The sequence below is a fragment of the Melozone crissalis genome, unplaced genomic scaffold (genome assembly GCF_028551555.1).
Source record: "Melozone crissalis strain CALT ecotype California unplaced genomic scaffold, PUWL_Pcris_2 ptg000027l_1, whole genome shotgun sequence".
In the NCBI taxonomy this organism is placed as follows: domain Eukaryota; kingdom Metazoa; phylum Chordata; class Aves; order Passeriformes; family Passerellidae; genus Melozone; species Melozone crissalis.
Window position 1 is genome coordinate 4,828,111 of NW_026535805.1, and position 6,202 is coordinate 4,834,312.

Below are 6,202 nucleotides of genomic sequence, written 5' to 3' on the forward strand. Positions count from 1 at the left end.
TCCTGACTCTCCTGGCAAATGGGGAATGTTGTAAGTACAAGGTACTGTGGCAAACCTTTCCTCCTCCAGCTTTCCTCAGCCATGAAAATTTTTTTCCCCCATTTCTGGTCCTCATCCAGCTCTGAGAGTCAGTGACAATAATCAGAGCATGCCAAGCATCTGACCTCAGCAGATTTTCTTGTGAAATAAAGAACGCAGTGTGACGTGCAATTTTCTTCTGAATTCTTCAGATATGTCTCCTGGAATACATTCTTTCTGCTAACAGTTCTGCTATCAGCACTGTTTTCTGCATTTGACCCTCTCCCCTGCTTGTATTGCTGTGGTATTTTCTAAGGAAGTTGTTAACAGGTTATTTTCCACTGTAGTACTCCAGCAAATTGTAGTGGGTTTGAGTTGGTATTTCAAAATTAGCTTTCCACCTTCACAGCTAATCCTCGCGGGACGGACTGAACCAGGGATGTCCTGGATGCTCAGCACATTCTGAATTAGGCCTCATCAGGAGGATATGCAGCCAAAGTTGACAAACTTATAGATACAAAGTGACCCAGTTTCCATAAAGAATCTACTTGTGCGGAAACAAACAAACTAAGTAAAAAAAAATTACCCCATTCCTCAAATTACTTTTTAAAATCCCGAGAAGTCAGTAATTTCTAAAAATTTCAGGAAACACTTGAAACATGTCTTGACCACTAAGATTTTGGTTTATTTTTAGGGTTTTTTTCATACAGCTAACACAATCTGTAGTTACTGTTTCTGCTATTAATCCAGAACATATTCATTGTAATTCTTCTCTGTACTTTTTATCAATAACCTGCACAGATACTTTAATTACAGAGAAAAGATATCTCATTGTGGTAACAGTACCCAATTTTGCCTTTTCCTTATTGGTTTTCTTCTTTTGTGCTATTCCCATACACATGGTTCAAAGCACTTGTGAGATGATCTCATTTTTTGGGTTGCTGCTGTTTCATTTTGATCTTGTTTTCCTGGCTGAGAGGATGTGTGTCACTTGTGTTTTGAAAGGAACTCTGGTAAATACAGCCGCTTCTTGAAAAGATCACTGCTCCCCTTTGAGCACGACTCTGCCATAAATATGCAAGTGGGAAGAGAACTATGAAGAACTTGTTGTGTGAACTGCCCACGGGTGCAGCCCTGCTTCTGGATCCTTCCCCGCGGGGCACAGACACCTCCCAGCCCGCAGGGCACCGAGTGCCAAAGGAGGGCAATTGTGCTAGAAGGCCTTTTAATTCCCCAACTTACTTCAGCTGTTATCAGCAGCTGGTTACTTCAGCTGGCTGATATGCCTCGGTGTCCTGTAAACATTCGGTCTGGTGCTGTGCATTACTCATAGCTGGAAAATCACTTTGACTCCTGTAGCATAATTATGTTAATGTCAAATGAGTCACAGGGAAACAGAAAACTTTTATCAGAGCTGCACCTCAGTGCCAGTTTCTGAATGCTCCTGTTGGCATGACAGAAGTAGGTTAGGGGATTTAGGGGAAAAAACAACTTTCATTTAATGAGTGACATGAAACTGGGATAATAATTACTCACAGGGAAGCTTAAGTGACAATCAAACTTAGATTCACTGATACATAAAATTGGTAAGAGAATGCCCTGCCTGATTATTTATAAGAGCAAGAATAAAAAATACTGAATTTTTAAACAATTACTTTTTCAAGAAAACTTCAGATCTCTTTCATAGATAAACAGCTTTTCACATTCATTATTTAATTTCAATGGCAGTAAGTGATTTATTTAAATTGACATCTAAATTAGATTGCATTTCAGAGATAACCTCCTCTGATATTTTATTATGTTTACCTCTTTCTTGGTTTAGTTAATGCTAATGATCAGCTAGGGAAAACAAAACAAAACAAAACAAAAAACCTCCCTTTCAGCTCATGTTTGGATCATAATGCAAAACGCCAGAAGTCCTCCAACAAGCTAAAAGTTCTTGTAACATATCTCATCCCAGCTTAAAGCAGACAAATGGCCAACGAGAGCAGGATTTGTTCCAGAGTTTAAAGACAAGGGGACAAACATCTGTGACACACTGGCTGTCTCAGGGCTAAGCTGCAGCACTTCTTTCCTTCTGGAACATGCAAGTTCCACTACAAACAACACTTTGGTATTTGCCTACCAGGATTTTACATGCTCAAACACATATCAATATTTGCACGTGCCATCCTGATGAATAGGATATATCATCTCAATGCAAAGGGAAAGTTTTTTTTTTCCCCAGATGGCTGAAACATCATTCTCAGAACACAAAAGTTTAAGCATTCTGACAGATTCCACTGTGCTATACAATAAAAAGTAAGCAAAAGGCAACAGCTGAATTGAAAATCATAACCATATAATTTTAGACGGGAAAAAATAAATCACCTAGGGCAATGGAATAAAAATCTCTTATTGATAAGTGACTGCATTTCCATTAATGTTCTATTTGAGAGGGAGACAAGACTTACATTTCTCTGGGAGCTCCATCCCTCTGAGCACTTCCCCTTCATCTGCTAAGCTCTCATCTCGTGCCTTTTTTGAGTTCCCTCCACTTATCCAGAAACTGTTAATAAATTAAATCTCACATGTCCTAAAAGAAACCAACTGTTGTTACTAAATTGAGTGGGAATATAAGATCATGCCATAGGTGACTAAGTACCCCCCAGATTTCCCTGCGAGCCATGATCTAAATATGATGGTACAGCATCATCTCGACCTTATAATGAGTGAGGGGCTTTATTTCAGAGCACATCCCCGACCCAGAGATAACCTACTATGGACAACACCTGTAGTTTGAAGCCCTTGGCTCCTGGCTGAGGAGGATAATAATAAAATTGTGTTTTATTATGTAAAACAGTTCATGCCTAACACATCACCAGAAAACCTTCATTTCTAGTTTTTGGTTCTCCCGCGTTTCGCGTGGGAACGTTCAGGAAATACACCGAGGCGTTCTTTCTCTGTAAAGCAGCATTGCTTTATTAGCGATGTGTGTTTGTGGTTTGCCCCACGGAGGCGGCCACACGCTGTACGTGTGCTGCCGGGGCAGCACCCGGCGCTTCCCTTCTCCCCGCGCCCTCAGCGCTCCGGGGGAAGCGCAGCGGCAGCGGTGATGGAGACAAGGGCTCCGGAGCACCCTCGGGAGCATCACGGCGGCCGAGAGCCGGGGCGGGCCCACCCGGAGCGCCGGGCACGGCCCGCGGGTACCTTTCCCTGGTGCGGGACGGTGCGGGACAGCGAGGGCGGGCGGTGCGGGGCGTGCGGGCCCCCCCGGCGCCGCAGCTGCGCCCGTCCGTCAGCGCCGCCCCCCGGGCGGGGCCGCCCCGCGCTGCCCCTTTAAGGCAGCGCAGCCCCGCGCGCATTCCAGCGGCCGCGTCACCGTTCCGGGAAGCGGTGGCGTCACCGCGCCATCCCTCCCTCGCTGCCTCCCTCTCTCGGTGCGGCGCTCCGTGCCGGGCGGCGGGGCGGGCCCGGCAACAAAGGCGCGATATAAATAGAAGGTGAGCGAGCGCGGGCAGCGCCGTGCCCGCCGGCCGGGGCGGGGCCGCACCCGCCGTGACGTCACGGCGCGGGCGCGCGCCTGCGCGGCTATTTATAGGCGCCGCCGGTGGGGAGCCGGGCGCGGTGACGTCATGCGGCGCTGCCGGGCGTGCGGCGTCACGTCACGTCACGTGCGGGGCTCGGCGGCCCCCTCAGGAGGGCGGCGCTGAGGGCGGGAGCCCCAACCTGAGCCCTGGGCCCAGCCCGGCCTCGGCGTGCGCCCGCGGGCAGCGCCCCGCGACTGACGGCCCTTGAAACAGCGAGAGCGTTCTTTGAGTCGTGCCGGGGATTCGCCTTGCCTCGGCACGAGCCAGGGGGCCGCTGGCCGCGCTCCCCTCGCGGGGTGCTCAGTGAAAGGATAACTCCGTGTGAGGGCGGACAGCACCGCCGGCTGCTCCTGACCCTGCCCGGCTCTCCCTGTACACACAAGCAATGCCTTCCCCCGGGGGATGGTTCCTGCGCCCGCTGGAACACGACATTCCCCACAATTAATTGTTACATAAGTGCCGTGTCAAGGATGCCATTGATATTACGGTGGCTCTCTCAACTGCGGCAATGACAGCAGCAGCTTCTCTCTAGAATGTTGAAAGGATGCTGGCTCATTTCTGTGCCACTCACCCTCCAGAGCAGCCGAGGATGTTCACAGCCTTTGTGGTCATGGGCACTGTGAAAGGCTGAAGCCTGGCATTGTTTACAGTCTCCTGCTGGAGCTGGCCTCGTCTGTTTTCTAAAAATCAGATAATGTGAAAGGGTACTGGGCCACATGTGTAAGCTTTTAATAGTAGTATTTGGTAGACAAGGCTTACATACCCTTTACTGTAACTTTTTGTATTTCACTATTGGGTATTAAAAAGCTGCTGGGTCCTCTTTGATCCCTTCTGAAGGGGGGTAGGGGGGGTTGTGGTTTGTGGTTGGTTGGTTTAGTTGGGTTTTTTTTGTGAAATTGTTCATAAAAGTCAGTGACTGACTGTCTCTCTCTGTCTCCCAAAGCTGTTGCTTTCTCTAGACAGACCAGACAGCAAATAGGTCTCTAATTTGAGACAGCATCTTCCCAAACTGTTCATGTTCAAAGAAAATGTGGACCACGTGAAACAAGGAACTATATCATCATCAACAAGTGACTTCTGGTACACTAGTCACTGTGAGCATGTGAAAGATCTAGAAAAAGTTCACTGAGAGTTGCACAATAAGCACCAAATAAAACACCAAGTAAAGCACCAAATAAAGGTCCTTGTAGAGGAGCTGTAAAGTCAGTTGAAGTTTCCAGAAGGCAGAACTGAGTGTGCCAGGTTCTGTCCCCATAGGGCTGATGTGTCTGCATCAGTGTGCTCTCACCCTTAAGTTTGGGGTTTTTTTTTTATTTGAAAGATAAGTGTTGAACTAAATGTAGACTGAACTAAATCTAAATCTAAACCAGGGATATTTTCACTCTAGAGCCTCACCAAATAGTTAATTTGGGATTATTCCCAAGTTATTTTGAGTAGGCTTAGCCAAAGTCTCAACTGGAAAATTGAAGGAAGTGGAGGTTCAGCCCTTTCTGTGTGCCAGTGCACTGTTCAAAGTTAGCAGTCCTTTTTCAGCCTTTGTGGTATTGTGGCATCTGTCTGTGAAGGTTGAATGTGGCATTTGGAGGGCTTTCTTGTACAGAGTAGCAATGTCATGGTGCAGGGCAAACCTGAGCAGAATTGTGCTGTCCCAGAGCATTCCAAGGGAGGATGGTGTGCTTATTAGAGAGAGACTGTGTCTTTTATTAGATTGAGTCATTCAGAGAGAAGTGGGCAAGCTTTCAGGAGCACAAACCTTTCTCCTTCAGCTGCCTTAAAAAAGACATTCTGGAAAACCATATCAGTAAATTTGTGCTGTTCTTAAAATAGTGTTCTCCGTCAAAAACCTGGATTACTCATTAGCTTCTAGAAATGTAATAGCTGCTAGTTTTCCACTGAGGTGTTCCTGGTTACATGCTGCTAGGGACACACCTGTCAAATAGAGCTGTGCTTGGAGCCATAAAGGTGTAGTTGCACAGATAACTGCTTGAAGTGCAGCAGAGCAGCCCTGGATGTGCTGTCTGGAGATTACACTGCATCTCCTCTGAGGAGGGAATTTGCAATGCTTACCTCACTGTTTAGTCACCTGGATGACTGTATGCTGACAATAAAACAGGCTTCTGAGTGAGCCACCAGAATAAAATTTCAAAGCTTACTGTAACCTGCACTGAGTGTACATCTCTGCAGTAGAGCACTGGCCTATGCTAGAACCTTCCTGCAAAACAGTTAAATAATCTTCTTAACCTAGGAAAAAAAAAAAAAGTCCTTTGCTTTAAAGTGAAGCTTTCCTGGAATTTTCCATGTGCCCTTCATGGCTTTGAGGTGGTGCCTCCTATCAGGAACAACCTTCCAGGAAGTCTGCGAGCCCTGGGCAGTGTCAGTCTGTGAGTGAGGCTTGCATCAGAAATGCCCTCGATGCAGAGCTGTGGATTCTGCTGGTTCTCATCCCAGAATGGGAGGTGTTTGCTCACTGTGCTGAGTGTCCTGATGGAAGTTATTGGGATGAACCCAAGCAGCAGGCATGGGATGGCTCCCACAGGCTGAAGGACAGAAATGGCCTGCTAGCAGAATGTTTTCACAAAGCAGTCCAAGTGGACTAACAGAGCACCTCCAAAACA